The 18,984-nt window shown below is 39.8% G+C and overlaps 1 protein-coding gene across 4 annotated transcripts in view; it reads right to left on the bottom strand.

The window, feature by feature from the left end:
- Positions 1-18,984, bottom strand: part of ADGRB3 (adhesion G protein-coupled receptor B3) — a 733,084-nt gene that overhangs the window by 309,531 nt on the left and 404,569 nt on the right. The window lies entirely within an intron of this gene.

The raw sequence follows: 18,984 nt of genomic DNA, 5'->3' as shown, positions 1-18,984 counted from the left end.
ATTGTATACCTGGAAAATGGTAACAAATTTATAAATTCTCCATATATAGAAGCTAATTATTAGGGGGTCATCTTATATTCAGGATCATCTTATATTTGAGTAAATATAGTATATTACCTAATTTTACTGTGGAATAATGATATGGCATTGATTCCATCAGTCAGGTCATGTTAACTCTTTTCATGTGGATTATTGAATATATTAGCTCATGCCCTGAAATTCACATGGACAAACATATCTGACCTGTGTCTTCCTTGCAAATTATTCTAAAATGATTAAATGTGACAGTAGAAGAAAGGGAATGTTGCAAATTGTTTTGGGAGGCATAACTCCTGGATTCAGGCAAATGAAGCAATATAAATGCCTTTATCCGCTGCACAGGCACAATCATACTTGGGGGGAGACCCATCTAAGAGATTTACATAGTATACACACACCTGTGTTGTATCCACACAAGGCAGAATATTGAATATACCAGGTGACCTGTTCCCTTAAAACTGTAGCTCTTTGCCATCAAATATTAATTATACAAGTCTTTAATTGAAAAGCACCAAGTGACTATTTATAACATGATTGAGAAGGAAGGGCAGAGAGATACAGAAGGTATCCAATATTATAACAGGCCATTTGATTTTTGTTTACCCATCTTAGTTTACTTTCTGTTTATAACTCAGTTATTAACTAGAAATCGGTTTTATCTTTGCCTTGACATCTGAGTGCAACTCCATGGCAACGCTGTCAGTTTCTAGTGGGATGCAGGCTACTTTTAAGAAGCTGACATGACAGAGCTACTAGTCTTTTATGCACATTCAGAGAGATGATAAACAATCTGAGGGCACTAGCTTCATTCCTAATGTAAACCATGTTGATACTCATTTCCTTTGCAAACCTTTTCCTAATCAAGTTATGATAATATAATTGGTACAATTTGCACATGGAGTCTATATTGTGTTCTGCATAATTATTTCACTGCAATGGGCTCCATAGAGGGGTTAAAAAAAGACAATTTGGACATCTATAAAACCAATCACAACAGCAAAATTAAAGTAGAAAGCCATTATGCATCTTGTAAGTGGATTTCATTTTAAAGTAAACTGTAATTCAAATCTAAAAGAGGAGGAAAATTAAGATGTTAACAATATTAGCTGTACAAAAGTATTACTTGATAACTGGCTTTTAGCTCCAAATTAGACTGGTTATGTATTATAGCATTACATTAGTGAGACTGTACTTAAGGCTCTTTCAGGCTTTCCATTATAAAACTATCATCAGCACATTTACAGTGCTAGTTGCAGTCTCCTCTGGGTTGAAATTTGGCATATAAATGCACAGCCCTAAAGGGATGTTTTGTCTTGTAAAATTCTGGGGGGTGTACAGGAAAAAACAGTTCAGGTGTTTCAGAATTATTTGGAGCATAAAATGCACTGCATTTGTATCACATGCCTTTAACATTTTAATATGTTAAATACAATAGTCTTAAATACAATGCATTGTATTGGAGCCTAATTGGAATATTTTTTAAATTTTCAACAAAAAATTAAAACCATGGCTATTTAGTTTATAAAATTAAATATGTGGAATATTATCAGCATTTTAGACTACTTTAAATGTATATTTTAGTTGTAAAATATCTATCAGTTCATCTACAAATGTTTCTGAAGTTTCATTTATGAATTATCCTAGTCTCTACTTAGCTAGGAAGCAGGCACTGCATGAGCAACAGCTGTGGAAGTTCAGTTAGCAAAATGCCTGATTCTTGTTCTACAAAAACTTAAAAACTTAAAAACCCTTAAAGATCAGTATAGATCAGGCTTTTTCAACCTTTTTTAGTCTAAGTACCTCTGGTGGCTGGATGCTGAGTGGGGGGGGAGGGGAGAGTTAGTGTACGGCCAAACACCGAGGGGGGGGTGTTTAGCGCACACCCGAATGCTGAGTGGGAGTGGTGCATGGCCAGACACAGAGCAGGGAGGTAGGGACAGCATGCGGGTGAGTGGGGATGGAGTGCCAATGCCTCCTAGGAGCAGGGCCGGGGCAGGGAAGCTCATCAGGCTCGTGCATGGTGGTAGCAGCTGCTGCATGCGAGCTTCTCCACCCCACAGAGGGGCACCACTGCCCTTGCTTTGCCGCGGTGGTGCTCCTTCCCCACCTGTCTGTGCGTACCCGCTAGGACCGGTTCAGGTACCCCCAAGGGCATGCATACCCCTCGTTGACAACCCCGGTATAGATGGTTATTCTTTACTTATTTTGCTAACATACCAGCAGATTGTGCCCATTAATATAAAGTATGACAGTCATCTCAGATGTGGGAACAACTAACTACATCATGGATTGTGGCCTGTGGTTCAGCCCCATACTGAGATGCCTGCATGATATAAAAGGGTTCTGCTTCTATGTATACCATTCTTTCAATACCATTTTTCATTTGTACCATATTTTAGTTTCAAATCCAAATTTCATTCTTAGTGAATATTAATATATGACTCATCACTGAGAGATCTTGGAGCATGACCATCTGCATTTCCATTGTGAAACGAGGCTTCATTACTTTCAGACTAAATTTTAATTTGCAGCATAAAAATAATTGTTCACTGTAATGTGAGCACTGAAATCAGAAAACCATTTAGAGAAGAATACATGTAATTCAGGTGCCAGGTCATTCACATGCCAGAAACTCAAATGTCATTTCCTTACACAAGCATCAAACAGAGAATAAAATAGAATGGCATTTTATTCACTCTATATTGTGTTGTATACTCTGTATGGTATATATGCATTACGAAATGATGTTTCAATTACTGGTACTTGAATGAAAATTACCACGTTTTTATGCCCAAGCTCTCTGAAGTCAGCATTTTGTTTAGAGGAAAACAAAAATAATCCATATTTTTTTACCAAAATTTCATAACCTAAACATTAAACTTGTGAGACAAAAAATAAGACCAAAGGAAATTCACAGTAGCAGATATTTCAGTTATAATAATATTCAGTGGGAAAATATATGTAAAATACCAAAAATACAATCAAACGGCTTACATAGTTCCAAATACTTATGATATTCAGTGACTATATCAGCAAAAAAATAAACTGTAAAATGAATAAGATGGGAAAGAGAATAGGGAAGAAAGATCAAAAAAGAAGAGCTGTTTAGGAAATAGGAATGGAAAAGTGAGGGAGAACACATTGGAATAAAATCAATTTATCTTAATATATATAAAGTCCCCATGCATGTAGTTTATTCATTTTTTTACATAATCCAGAAAGTATTTAACTCTCTCAAATATGTTTCAGATAATGATGATCCTGATCCATTCTTTTCAGCTAGCCTGAGTCCCTAAACTTTAAATTTATTATATATTACAAACATAATATATACATATTTCCAGATTAGTTATTCAGTAAATCATTTTTATGGATTAATCACATCATGCAGTAAACATAATTCAGGGATGCAGGTGTTACATGACCATAATATGGCCAATTCTTATTTTTATTTATTTGTATTATGGGATACAATATGCCACTGCAATATACCAGGCAATGCTGAGAGAATCAATTGAGAGACAGAAGTGCACCAGCTAAAAGAAATACCTTAGTTTTGATGTAAACACCAGCATAAACCAATTAAAAGAAGGCTACCTGGAGGGTTTGGGGACAGAAGACTCGCAGCTAGTAGGACTGGGTGTAGAGATATGGCCAAGGTGTTGGGAGGATGTACTGATTTCCTGCATTTCCTTGACTGCCTGTTTTAATTGGTACTCTATAGCTTTCTGAATACAATTTAAATATAACTCCCCAAGGCAAAAGACCCAAGATATAAATTAAATCTCCTCTGGATACATGTAAACTGTCACAGAAGGAAATGGAAGGAATTGCCTGCACTTTAAAAGCATCACGATCATCCCTAATGTTCCAGATCAAATTCCAAATATCTTAAGTGAAAGTTCTGCCTGCACATATACTGCATTCTGGAGGAGAGTATAAAAAAGAGATCATTTCAATCAAAAGTTGTTTTTGCTATATGTTAGTATAAAGTATAAACCTAGAAGGATTAAATTCCACATATGTATGGATCCAAATACAAGGCTTCCATCATAATTATTGATTTAAAGCAGGGTTATTCAACTTCTAAGAGGCTGTGGATCTCATGCCCTAGGGGCTGCACACTGTTGAGGCTGCACTAGGGTCATTGGACCCCAAGCCTGATGCTGTGTGCAGACAGGCAAACACCCCCAACTCCAGAGCACCACATGTGTGAGCAGGTGCTTCCCCATGCCACTGCACTGTGTGAGCAAATGGGTGCTCCACCCTCCCACTGAGCCATGTGCATAGGTGGTGCTTCCCCACCTGTTGCACTGCACATGCAGGGGTGGGCACCCACACTGCTGCACAGTGAGGTGCCTTACTCCACCTGCAGCTTCCTGTTGGTTCCCCAGGGGCCCTTCACTGCAAGGCTGCTTCAGGCTACTGGCTCCTCCAGCAATGCAGGCTGTACTGTACTGCCCTGCCTCCTGGATCAGGCTGCAAAAACTGAGGGGGAGCCCCAGGACCCTGGCTGCTATTGCATCTGGAGGGATAGGAACAGTGTGGCTGAGTAGAAGCCCAGAAACTGCATGTTAAATCCTTGTGGGTCGCATGGAATCTGTAGGCTGTCAGTTTAAATCTTTTCCTATGTGTGCTCTAGTAAATAGAGCAATACTGTGAGCATTAAGTGATTCATTCTTAACAACTCTTCATTTCCCTTCATATTTTTGAAACCACAAGACTGGATAATCTGTGCAATATTCCTTTGTAGAAAATTGCAGAACACTGAGTTTGTTAAATTGCACAGGGTATAGCCAATTTAAGCATGAGAGACAGATTACTTAACTTGCTATAGCTGTGGGAAAGGGTTACACAGAAAGATTAAAGGGTCTACTGTTGGATACCCACTACTCCATTTAGCCCATGACTGAGGCCATGACTGTCAATGGCTAAGTACAGGAATTGAAAAAGCCCGAGATGAAATGGATCTAAGTTATGTGTTTTTCTGTAAGTGGCATAATTTAGATCGGTAGCAAACAGAACACACATTCACCCTTTGGTGGGGTAGGGGCAAATCTTAGGCCAGGTTCTGCCATTTTTAAACCAGTCTATGTGTGCTGAACTTCTGTTGTTATAGGTATAGAGTGGTTTCCAATCACTTACACCAGTAAAAGTGTAATGTCTGTACCTGACCAAAAAGACCAGGACATAACAATGTGTTCCTGTGACTCCTGAGTGCCAAAGAGAATGATTGAGGCCATAAGCAACCAGGTGGTATTTAGAGTAGCCTGAGGTGGCTTAAACTGTGGCAGCAGCTGAATGGTACCCCGCTGCCAAAAAACCCAAAAAGGCCTGAAGCCAACTTTGTTTCTTTTCTCATTCTGCTCCCATGCTGAACAGAGATTTGTTAGATCGAATAATCAGGCCCTTGGAGCAGTAGTGATCATATTAAAGCTACTTCCAGTTAGGGTATCAGATCCACAAAGAGGTTGATTTCATGGAGCTCATAGACAATTGACTTTAAGTATTTAGCTTTTGGTCCAAAATGCAACTTGGGCTTTGTGTCAGTGATCAGAATCTAGTTACAGATTTCACATTTGGCTCCTCAAATTCTATCAAGAACTGAAATGAAATCCTGATCTGAACACCACAAGAAAGGATGTTTGAAATCTGGATTTGAAATGTGCTTCTCTCCTCACTCTACAGTCACACGGGAACTGTGGCCCTGATTCTTCTCTCATACTGTTTTTACAACAGAGAGGAACAGAGACAATTCAATGCACTGGCAGTTTATTTCATTATGGAAACTAGATAGGAAAATGTATCTCCTGTGTGGCACGATGCGTACACAATACTAAATAGACTTAACCTCCATATCAGAACTTGAGAAAGAAGTTCTGTCCTTTGCAAGAGGATGGCTTAGAGAGCAGGGATCACTTGGTACTACTGCAATAAATAGATGTGCACAACCACAAACAGCTAAACAAAGGTAACAGTATGCTGATGCTGAAGAAAGTCCACATACCACATGTCAAAGCAGGGTGCATTTCTATGTGAAATTAATGCGACACAATAAACTCCAGTGCAGCTCATACCGGAGTTTATTGCACTTAGGCATAGTGTTTACATACGCACCTGGGACCGCAGCATATTGAGCCAAGGTGGTGCATCCCCAACTGACAGGCGGGGTCAGCCTGATAGCCTGGAGCTGCTCCACCCCAGCTCAATGTGCTGCAGAGGGGATGACTGGAGTACGAGAGTGCTACAATGCAGGGGCTGTCTGCTGGCTAGCCCAGCATTGTAGCACCCTCATGCCACAGCCAGCCCTGGTCACTGTTTATATGTGCATTGCGACAGAGTAAATAACTCCACTGTGTGATAGAACTTGTATTGGCCAGTACTAACCTACAGTGGAGTTAATTAGTTTACTTTTACAGAGACATTACTGCAAAGTTAATTAGTCAACTCCACTGTAAGTGTCTTGTGTAGATGCCCCCACAGCGTGAAAGAAGATTTCATACTTCTAAATATATTCCTCCAACTTATGGCCAAGATGAGGGGGAGCTTGGCTCATTTGCTATTTGAGTACCAAACTGTTCAAAATTAGACCTGCCTGCGGCTTCTGCCTGGGGGCAGCAGTATTGTAATAATTAAAAAAAGCTAACTTTTAAAAAAAGTTTCTATATTTTGCTTTTAAGAATAAGCAAAAATAAGGGCAGGGAATGATTGTTCACCTCACTGCCCTTGTTTCTCTTTTCTGACTTGCTCACCAAATGCATACTTGATATAGGTTTTTTCCCTCCTAATTGAGCAAGGTGATAACACCAATTGCTTTTGCTTCCTCAGATAGCCATCCTTTCCTTTCAGGCAAGTTATTTATAACTATGTGTTTATATTTTCTGGGAAAAATAGCCAACAGCAGACCTGTCATTGAAATATATTCAACGCATTTATTTTATTAAATTTCACAATACTGAGCGTATATATTTCTTTAATTATTTTATCATGTAAAATAAGCATCTGTATCACAAGGAAGAGAACCCACAACAACTGAACACATTTAGAATTATTCTGCTAACATGTCATGTAAGCTCCTGCTACTTCTACAGAATAAGTAAGCTAATTTTCCGTCTGTTCACCCTGGATATATAGGGAGATTTTGGCACATCATCAAAAAGCCAGATGGGTACATTAAAGATGATATTCATAGCAGATTTACCTTGTCCACTTAACAACCTTGCCTCCCCCGATCTTTCATTTTAAACACACTCTGTGATGACCAAAAATGGTCATTTACCTTTTCCACTTATGCCATGGATCCTCTCATACAAGTCAGCCCTATTTGGCACATAGATAATTTCACCTGATATTGTCCAAACAATAAGATATGAGAAGTGATGGAACTCAGTGCTGGAATAAACCTATATCAAAGCATTGTGAGTAACATTATCTCATGGAGCGATGTGCAAAGCATGAAACCTCACAATAGTATAAGTTTGTACAATGTAGCATTTTGTGCTGTGGTTAAACAGAAGCTATTTTTTTTTCTGATTGTAGCTATGTAAACAGTACCTAACTTTTAATGCAACTCTTAGGAAGTAAGACATCCCAAAGAACAGAGGTAGGAGTAGAGAGATCCATAGTACTGAACCTCTAGGCTAAGTACAGACAGTCAAAAGGCCTAAGGCTGAATTGAGTCAATCTTTGCAGGTTAGTCTAAGATGCATAAATTGAACTGACAAACAAGTGAACAGACATTCACTTTTCATTCCAGAAATGCAGGTACATGCCTGCAGTGACCTATGCCAGAAGCTGGGGGCCACTGGAGCACACCTCCCTGGAGCAGACAGCTTGGGCCACAGCTAGCCTGTTTATCCTGCAAGGGGTGGTTTGCAGGAGAGGTACAAAGCATCCTGGGATGCTGAGGGACTGTGAGTTAATTTAAGTCTGGATGGAATCTGGGACAGAAGTTCAATAAATGGATTTAACCTAAATCAGTTAAGTTTGATGCTACATCTATCCAGAGATGTGGGGTAGGTACTTTATTTTTCCATGGGAAATTTTCCATTTCCAAAAATTCATTGTTTCATAAAATTCATTAGTAACAATAAATGGATACCAATACAATATTAGGCAAGCTTGGCAGTTTCAAAGTTGTAATTAATGTTTTTCAGGTGATTATCCCATGGAAGTGTATGAGAGAGTACATATATGTTTTATTGATTTGTAAACAGGAGGGTAAATACACTCACATAATAATCCAAACCAAAAATCAAGTTATGAATTCACCTAATTGGCTCTGCAAGTCAAATAAAAACCAGAGCTAAAATTCTTATTTCATCTCAGACTGCAAGTGAAAGCAAAACCAGAATTAAAACTGCAATTATTTTTTGTTTCACTTTCAGTTCAGCAAACACACAGCACAGTGTCTCATTTCTTTTATGGATGTGGGAAAGTTTGAAGTGTTTGCATAAGTTCTGTTAGTTTTGTAGTGCTTTTGGTCTGAAGTAGTCATAATAATACCTAATCAGAAGAAAAATCTAATGTGTGGCATCATTACAATGAAGAAAGCTCTCTGTTGCTTCTCCTTCTCTTTCTGATGGATGATGCCAGACTAGAATAAGCTAAAATAAAAATCTTTTCCCCATTTTGTTGCAGGAACTTGGTAGCTCAAGTGAAATAGCAGATTTGCAAAAGATGGAAAATGAAAATGTTGAGCTGCCAGGTTTGGGGGAAGAAGAAGCAGGATCCTTGCTTTTAAGGTCACTGTCACCAGCTATGTGATCCACCATGAGAATACAGCCAAGACTGTCAACCTTTTTATCAAGCTTTGTGGACAAAATGTCAAAAGAAGAACAAGAAAAAGCAAATGAGACATTAGCATGAGCTATATTTGCAAGTGGTACACCTCTTTCTATAGCTGAAAATCAATACTGGAAGGAACATTACAAACTAATTTGCCTATCATATAAGTTACTGTCATATTATCACTTATCTCATTCTCTCTTAGACAGAGAGTATGACAGAGTTCAAACAATGGTTATTCAAAGGATTGGTCAAGCAGAATCACTGACTCTGATGTCAGATGAATGGACTGATATACAAGGAAATCCTTTATTGAACATTATGTTAGGAACACCTGAACCAACATTCCTGAAAGTAATTGTTACCAAATCTTCTCATCATACAGGTGAATACATAGCCAAATTACTGAGTGAAGAGATTGGAAGTGAAGGTCTCCAGGGTACAAGCCCTCGTAACTGATAATGCGCGTAACATGAAAGCTGCATGGTAAATATTAAAGGCAAAGTATCCTCATTTAATTGTATTTGGCTTTCTTGCTCATGGGTTGAATCTTCTGGCAAAGGACATAGTAAGTGTGAATACAATGAAGACAATATTGGCAAACTGTAAAGCAATTGTGAAGGTATTCAACAATCATCATATTGCTAATCAGACTTTGAAGAAACTACAGAAAGAGAAAAGGGGAAGAAAAGTGCACTTTTATTGCCAGGAGAAACTAGATGGGGCTCAGCAACAAAGTGTTTATATAGTTTGCTGCACACAAAGAACTGTTTGTAGTGTGCTTCAATAGATGACACAGTATCCCAGACTATTCCCGTGAACTTTTGGAAGCAGATTCTTGACAGCTATGTGTTCTGGGTTCAAGTTCAAGGAGCAGTCAGTTTGCTACTACCAGTTTCAGTGGCTATCAAGAAACTTGAAGGAGATACACCAAGCCTTTCAAATATTCCAGAGATAACTGAATGAAAATCTAATTGATTCATTTCTATCCAAAAAAGAAGTAAAACAAATGTTTACTAAGAGATCTGAGTATTGCTCTCATCCAGTTCATCTGGAAGCAAACTTTTTGGATTCTCAACACAGAGGATTTATCAGAAGATGAATTATCTACTGCTCTCGATACAGTTATAGAAGTAGTGAAGAATGTCCCCAACATTGACAAAATAGGTGTGATGACAGACATTGCTGAGTACCTTGCAAAAGAAAAACTTTGGAGCAAAGACATCATTTGGTGGGCAGCAGAGAATATGTCACCTCTCACATGGTGAAAGGGATACTGTAACACCCAACTGTTGTCCAGGATTGCTCTAAGGATCCTAAGCATTACACCAACAGCAGCTTCTTGTGAACAGAACTGGAAGGTTTTCAGCTCAATCAAGGCAAAAAAAGAGGAATAGACTAATGAATGAACACACCACTAAGCTTGTATCTATTTCTCAAAATCTCTTGCTTCTGGAGAATCAGTCAGAAGCACAATTAGCGAAGAAGATGCAGTGAAAGATAAGGTGCCCGTGCCCATAGACTCACTGGTAAAACCATCCTTTAGTGAAAGAGAATCTGGTTCAAGTAGTTCTGAATCAGATTTGCCTCAACCGGATTCTGAAATGGAACTAATAAGTAGTGCAAGTGATTCTGCAGATAGCGACAGTGAAACTGGAGGTGATCCAATGACCACAGTGGAAGAGAGTTAAACTCTGTTGGAGTATATGAGTGGAAAACCACAGCATATCATGAACATTTATTTGGGTGTGCTAAAATAGTGTAACAGTTTTCAGTGCCTTAATTTTTTACTTAAATTGAAACAAACAATGTAAGGAAAATATGTGCTACTGTATATTGTATTTACATTTTTACAAGTATTCCAATAAAAATAATTTTTCTTTTTTTAATTTGTTTGAATATAAAACTTAAAGTACATTAAGTGGGCTGTATTTAATTTTTTCCTAATCAAATATTTCAGTTGTAATGCTATTGGGACATCAAATTGTGCTACTAGGACATAAAAACTGGCTATTGGGACATAAAATTAACATGGGGTACTTTTTTAGTTTTGTGTACTAAATATAAGTCAAATAAACATGCTAAATCAGATCACGTTCTATTTAGGGCATTGGAAAATTTTCTGGAACATTTTCCAATTAACATTTTTCTGGAAAACCCACAACTTTGCATCCATCCAGGCTTATATTAAAACAGTTTTGGCCATTTTGAAAGTGGTTTATGTGCACTGAACTTCTGTTGGTACAGATTTGAACCAGTTTCCAATCACTTATACTGGCTTATGTGTAATTTCTTTCCTAGCCCTGAGCAGTTTCAAAATGGCTGAAATGGGTTTGAGATAAAACTGGTTGAATGTAGTATTTGACTTTACTCATTGAGCCCATTTATAGAATTTCTGTCCCAGATCCCTTCCTGGTTTAAGTTAAAGCAGAGTTCCCCAGCATCCCAGCATGCTCTGCAGCCTTGGGCAGGGTTGTGTTCTCTGCTCCAGCGCAGCAGGGCTGACCCCACTCCTCTGCTCCCTATGTGGAGCAAGGGTGGGAAGAGGCGGGGGCATGACCAGAAGCTAGCTCTCCTAAGGCAAAGGGGGCAGGGAAGAGGTTTATTTCCCTCTCTCTCTCCTGTCCCATGAGTATTTCTCCATTCCCTGCTCCAGTGGCAGGGGCATGGCTAGTCCTGGCAGTAGCCTCAAGTGAACTGGCCAGGGAGGGGGTTTAAGCCATGCATCCCTGTCCCACCTGCATGGATCTGAGCCTGGCACTCCCCACTCCCTGGTACAGGGGCAGGGGTATGGCCAGAGGCTTGCCAGCAATGCCCCCTAAGGCAGAGGGGACAGGGAGGCATCTGGTGGAGGTGGCTTATTGCACCACTTGCCCTGAGCACAGAGAGAGTGGCGGTGGTGGTGGCAGTGGCTGGGTGGGCAAACCCCACTATGATGCCATGAGGGCAGAGGGCAGAATAACCCCACTCCCTGCCACCCACCTAAGGGGCCCAGCTGGTGGCGCCTGGCCCTGCCCCCCCACCCGACTGCTGGAGCAGTGAGAGGGGAGCGACCATGATGGGACAGGAAGGGGGGAATTAAATCCCTCTCTGGCCAGTTCAGCCCAGGCTGGCCACGTTTCCCAACCCCCTCCCCCTCCCCCCTCCTGCCACCAAGGGCACATTCTAGCAGCTCCCAGCTTCGGCCTAAGCAACTGCAGGCATGTGCTTGCAGTTCCTCAGGCCAGAGGCAATGTCTGTGCTATTATAGACTGGTTCAACCTAGGCAGGTTAGACTAACCTGCAAAGATTGAATCAATTCAGGCTCCAGCTTTTTGAATGTCTGTTCCTAGCCTAATTACTTTTCAGGTATTTGAAGACTGTTATCAACTCTCCACCCAGTCTTTTCTTCTCCAGACTAAATAATTTTCTTTCAACCTTTCCCCATAAGTCATACTTCCCAGACCCCTAGTAATTTTTGTTGTTCTACACTGGACTCTTTTCAATCTGTCTACATCTTTCTTAAAATGTGGTTCCCCAGACTGGACACAATACTCTAGGTGAGGCTTCATCAGTGCTAAGTAGAGTGGAATCACTTCCCATGGTTTGCAAGTGACACTTCTGTTAATACAACCTAACATACTATTGGCCTTTTTTGCAACAAGAGCACACTGTTAGCTCACGTTCAGCTTATGGTCTACTGTAATCCCCAGGTTCCTGTCTCCAGTACCTGAGTCTAGGCAGTCATTCCCCAGTCTGTTTTTGTGCTTGCACTTATTCCATCCCAAGTGGTTGACTGCGGACCACCCTCCCAGTCTATCTATATCACCCCAGATCCTAGCCCTGATGTCTAAAGTATCTGCAACTCCATCCAACCCAAATTCCCTAAGTGTGCGCTCAGTCCTATCATCCAAATGTTTAATGAGGCATTCTTTAAAAATTAAAGAGACCACATTTGTTATTTTGAAAAATCTGTATATAAGGATGTATGATCAATTGGGCAAAATCTGAACTCCTCCCTTGTCCCTCAAATCCATATCTTGTTCCAGGTATGCGAAATAAAATGGAAAATTAAAAATTTAGCTTATCTTAGAGTTAAATTAATTATAATCTTAAAACATGTTGTTACAGACAATACAAATTTTATTATCCAAAAAACAAAAGATGATCTTGAAGGATGGAAACTATTAAATCTTAGTCTCTGGGGAACAGTTAGTAATATAAAGAGGGTCATGGCATCACAACTGAATTTTATGTTCCAGATGCTACAACTGTGCATCTCTTAACTCACTTCAGATACTTAGAAACAATCATCTTAGCATTTTTATGGCATAATTATTATTACTATTCATTCATTATCAATGCTCACCATAAGGTGAATATGTCTCTTTATGCTGGTCAATGTGGCGTATAAAAACATAATCTGTCATATAAAAACATAATCTTTTTCTCAAACCCACAAATTTAAGTCAGGAGTCTGTACAGTACACAATAAAGATGATTGCAATGCAAACACATTCCATATGCGTAGTCATAGAGGGGTGTGTTCACATGGTAGCTGAAATGCTCCATGAAACATGATTTTTCAGAGATTATTCTTAAATAACGAATGGAAAGAAGCAATCTTGGAATAATTGGAAGATACTTCCATGCATAAACAGGGATATTAAGGAATGTGTGAAGACAAGAGTAAAAGAATACGAGCCCAATCCAGCAAGTTGCTGGGTTTTTTCAAGAGGTACTGGGGGTACTCTATTTTCATTGACATTTGTGGGAATTCATGGTGACTTGCACCAGGTTTCTCTGGGTTTCTGACCTCCTCTAGCTACTCTTATTTTGTGTCCCTCCTTCTCACAGGGAGGGGAGAAAGGGGAGGTTTAGGAGGAAACAATTCTCAATATATCAGATGCTGCAGGATTATAGAGTGCCTTAGCATTTATGAGGATAAGTTCATAGACACAACAAAGGAATCAAAAGATGGGAGACATGGTAAGAATAGCAGAGCAAGAAAAGTGACCTTGACAGTAGCATTTTTAACCAACCACATATTGAAGGTACAAAGAACATCAGTTGTCAACAAAAATGGTGTCCCTTCAATATGAGCTCCCTCTGGCCCCCTTCCCACCCCCCCCCCCATTCTGAAAACAGCACAGGCTAGCAGGAGGAGAAGATATTGCTAGGAGAAACCATCTGCAGACTCCAAGACAGCAGCTGGATTCCCCTCCCCCCTGGAACCAACAGTGAACCTCTGTTTGGTTTGGGGGATCATTGTAACTCAGAACATTTCCTGCAAAGTGTTCTGAAACACAGGGGGAGCTGCACTTCTGTCTGCACTCTAAACTAGGTTGTTTGAAGGATGATGAAATCCTGATTAGACAAAAGGAGGAGGAGGAGGAGGAAAAGCTTGGGAATTTACTCATTCGTAAGATCTAGGGTGGTGATTGGACATTCATGATGAGATATTGAAAAACTCTGTGCCACTCAGAGCTGCCCCCGGAGTTGGAGATAGCTCCTACCTCACTCATAAGCCAAGCAACAGTTGTAGGCTCCTGCTGCCTGGGCTGACAGGGAGCAATTTGCTCTTGGGTAGGTAGCTACATGTTTGTTCAGGCACATTTATGTAAAGCACCATTGGCTAGTACCTGTATCTGTTGATAACAGCAAATTACTGCACATGTATTTAGTACCTGTATTAACCAGACTTACTATGGAGTAGCACTGGTGTACATATTTTAGGTGATGCTACTGTGCAGTAGCCTAATAATACTGTGTAGCAGTGTATTAGCACTGTCTGGGCTGTGACACACTACTGCACAGTATTTTTTGGCTACTGTGCAGTCAGCATCTCATGTAGATGCACCCATTCCATACAATGACACAGTTTAAACAGGTACAGCTTGATAGTAAGAGCATACTTCTAGGAATTTAGGTTTTAAACCTCTCACCCTGAGGAGGGAATTAAACCTAGAATGCCTGCTTTAACTACTAGGTTATTATATAAAAGTGGCATTTGCCCTACCTTTTCCTCCTGCCAACATACTATAAAAGAAAACAGAGAGCTCTACACAGTCTTTGAAAGCAAACTTGCAGGTGTCTACCCTGGGGGACTGTTATGGATCCAAAGGTATGGGAAGTGTTTAAGTGGGAGGCCTAACTCAGATGGCTAAATTAATGATAGGAGGGATCTTAGACATGCCCTAATGCTTTGGCATTGTCTAGTGCAGAAGTAGGCAACCCCCGGTACGGGTGCCAGGGTGTGGCACTCAAAGGCATTTTGCTTGGCACACGCACCTTGGGGCAGATGGTGGAGAAGGGGCAGGGCTGCACTGACACAAGAAGGTTTGGGCACCTCATGGCTCCCCCACCATTTGCCCCTAATGCCAATATCTTACAAGTTGAGGTCGCAGGTGTTTTTGGCACTCTGCCCAAAAATGTTGCTGACCCCTGGATTTGGCTACTTCTAAGAGGCCTTCTGCTCAAATGTAAGTTTTTTTTGGATTATGCCTCTCTGAACATGCTTCCTACTGAACCAGAAGCTATATTCATGTGTTACCACACTGAGGCTAATTAGTATTTCCATGATTTAATCTGGGCATACCACTGCATGAATTCATGCTATTTCTGGTTCAGAAACTAGCAGAACTACCTCTGAAACCCAACTCTGGGTACTGATTTCCACTATGAGGGCGAGGAATCTAAAAGGTGTTGTAGTACAGAAACTGAAAGCACCAAACTCCATAGTAACAATAAAACAAATAGTTATTCCCTGAGCATCCGAAACACATATTAAGTATAATCTAAACCAAAAGTTATGTCCCCAGATCCCCAGGATTTACAGACTAGATAAAAGATGGCCAAGAAAGAGTTTGTGTTTGAAACATAAAAGTTAATGTGGTTTCTTAAATTTCTTGTCCATATAACATGGAAATAATAATTTATTTCTAACAATCCCTATAATGCTGAAACAAAGTGATGATGATTATTGTTCCTTTTTATCAAGGAGAGATGGTGAAAGCACTTGGGGTTGGGCAATGGTCATATGGAAGTGGGGGAGTTCTAAAGAACAAAAAAACCCAACAAAAAACAGAGTTCAGAACGGGAATAAGTGGTGCCAGGGAAAGAATGTAGAGGAAGAAATGTATAAGGGCAAGAAAATATAACATGATGGACCCTTTCTGTGGGGAAACATTTGAGGAGAAATTTAACAGTTTTCTTGATGTTATAAGCCTGGTTTTATGAAGGAATTCTCCCCCTCTGCCTTAGTTACAGATGTTGGATAGTAAGATGGGTCTCTAAGGTGTGTTCATTTCTTAGAGTTTTGAATTTCTTTGTTCTGTATATGGTAGGGAAGTGAGAGCTCCTGGGATATTGTGTCTGATTGGCTTTTAGCTACGTAGTCAGGAATGGCAACTTATTTTCTCTTTCTCTCCCTCTGTTCTAGCTGCTAATATTTAGATATTAGTTTTGATTAGGGGTGTGAGAAACAGGCTGTATTTGATTCAGATTTGGCCTGAACTGGGGACAGTGATTTAATTCATTGATTTGGATCATGTTCCCTGATTTGATTCAGCTGAATCCAAATCTGAAGATTTGATGCTGATTTGGAGAATCAGTGATTTGGCCATAGACACAGTTTTAAATGTTTTTTCCACATACCTCAAGGTACCAGGCGTGGCTCATGAACACTGCGATGGTGGGGAAGACAAAGCATCCCACAGGAATGTAGAGTGGGGGCCCTGCATGCTTGGTGGTGAACCCAGAAGTGGGTTTCCAATGGGGGAGATCCCGGGTGCCCCTGAGAGCAAGGAGGCACCAGTCACCAAGCCAGGGGATGGGGAGGAGGGCCCCCCACGTGCTCCCCAGCAGATCCAGAAGTGGACCAGAGTGCACTAAGGACCCCCTCCACACTCCCATGTAACGCTCCACCCACCCCACCATCTCAGCGTTCATGAGACACCTGGTACCTTGAGGTATGTAGAAAAAACATTTAAAGCTGTGTCTATGTTTGAATCATCAAATCTCTCTGAATGTTTCCGCAAATCTCTCCGAATTGATTTGGAGGGTTCCGATTCAATTCAGAGATATTAAAGGGTCTCCTGATTTGATTTGGATTTGGGGATTTGGCTGCCGAATCTCTGCTGAATCGAATCAGCGACTGAAGCTTTGTGCAGACCTAGTTTTTGTTAACATGCAATGATCTCAAAACACCATGCAGATCAGATAATGAAAATGTAGCATCCCTACTAGACTTAATTATTTTTGTCACCTTTAACACCTTTATTATCCCTCATGGATAAACTGAAAGCTGAAAAGCTAAAATGTCTTGGGCAAGGTCACATATCAAGTCTGTGGTAGTGATGGAAACAGGAACAATCCCAGTTCTGTGTTTTAATCTCTTCCAATCTTTCTCCAAGGCATCTATCTCCATATCTTGTCCCATTCCCTCACTGAGACACCTAGATGCCATAATAAGACAACTGGTAAGTAATGCTAATTAGAAGGAACAATTTAAACTATCTGTACACATAACTGGATTTTAAATTCACTTTAATAACTCAGGAGAAAGATCCCAGTGTTATTATGGACATCTCAGTTAAGCATCTACAAATTGTACAAAGATAAAAAAAGACTAATTAGACATCTGGGCCTATGAAGAATGAGATAAAAAAATACTATATAGCATTTAACAATCTCATCTTGTAAATCGATGGCAAACTAACTTCTGTGCTAGACACCACACAGATAAATAAATATTTGGGAAAGGATGGAGCATAAGAAGAAAGTGCTGTTATTGATAAGATCCATCTGGTAGACAAAACAGTAAAGGTCTGTGCCTCATCTGGACAGGATTTAGTCAGTAATAAACAACCAAAATGTCTGAATACCAGTGTCAGGAGATCAAGCAACAAAATGCACAAACTTGAACTACAGGTGCAGAAGGAAAAAAAAAACATTATAGGGACAACAAACATAGTGGAATAGCACTCATGATTAAAACACATATACTGAAGGATAGGTGATAGACTGTGAAGAAATAAGTAAGACTGTAGTGTTCTTGGAACTGGTGCTGGGCGAGCGAAAAAGTAAGAAGCAAGATATATTTGGTAGTTAGTATGTGTTATTGAACTGGCTTTATCTTCACAAGACAGGTCTGGGAATAAAAATTCATAACTTTACTAGACACCAAAAAACATAGATTGAACTCAGACTATGTTTTTACAGCTTATTATACCCTATCTGCTCCCTCTCATAACCTTTCTATGTTCCATGGGTTATAACTTCCATTTCTCCCCTTGAATGATCTTATCTTTTTATATAAATAGATGTGTATATGTATTGTTTTTACTTTCTGATAACATCTCTTTCTTCTACAGGTTTGCTGCCCACCTTTCTCTTAAGTGATCCTTTCATTTTCCTAATAAGATTAAACAAAAGTACTGTTGTGACTAATATTTAGCTTAGGTTACTTCTTCCCCTGGCCTGAGGAAGGGCATTTTGTACCTGAAAGCTTATTTAACATCTCACCTAACTATAAAGTTGGTCCAATAAAAGATATTTGAAAACAAAACTTCTGATGATGCTAGATTGGAAATGGTTAGTTATAATGGAGACAATGGTGATAAGTACATTAATTATAAGGAGACAAGGATCTGACTATGGGGAGTCAGCAATGGTTAGTGCTGAAATATGCTAGAGGATAGTGTTGAAATAGTACTAGTGGGGACTTATTTAATATTTTATTAATGACCATGGAACAAAAGTAGAAGCATGTTGATGCCATTTGATGACACAAAGTTTGGAGGCATCATTGATATGGAGGAGGTATATCATCCAGAAAAGACAACCTTTAGGACTGGAAATGGCTAAGCTGTGTACCTACTCGTTATAGGATGACTACTAGCTGCCAATGAGAGACAGTTGAATGAAAAAAAAAAGGTCAAATGACATCAGAAGATGTATGAGGAATTCTGTTTCTAGTAAAAATAGGAAAGTATTAGTAACATTGTATAAAATCATGGCTAAATCTTACCTGGAGTAATAAGTACAACGTCAATTTGTTTCGTAATATCTTTCACTGGACTACTCATACAGGTTGGAGATACATTAGACAGAAAATATTGGGTATTTATGCACATTCTGTGGGAGATGAGGGGCGTGCTTTCATTACAGCAGCTCTGA

The sequence above is a fragment of the Alligator mississippiensis genome, chromosome 1 (assembly GCF_030867095.1).
Source record: "Alligator mississippiensis isolate rAllMis1 chromosome 1, rAllMis1, whole genome shotgun sequence".
NCBI classification, from domain to species: Eukaryota; Metazoa; Chordata; order Crocodylia; family Alligatoridae; genus Alligator; species Alligator mississippiensis.
This window is presented reverse-complemented; position numbering and strand designations above follow the sequence as displayed.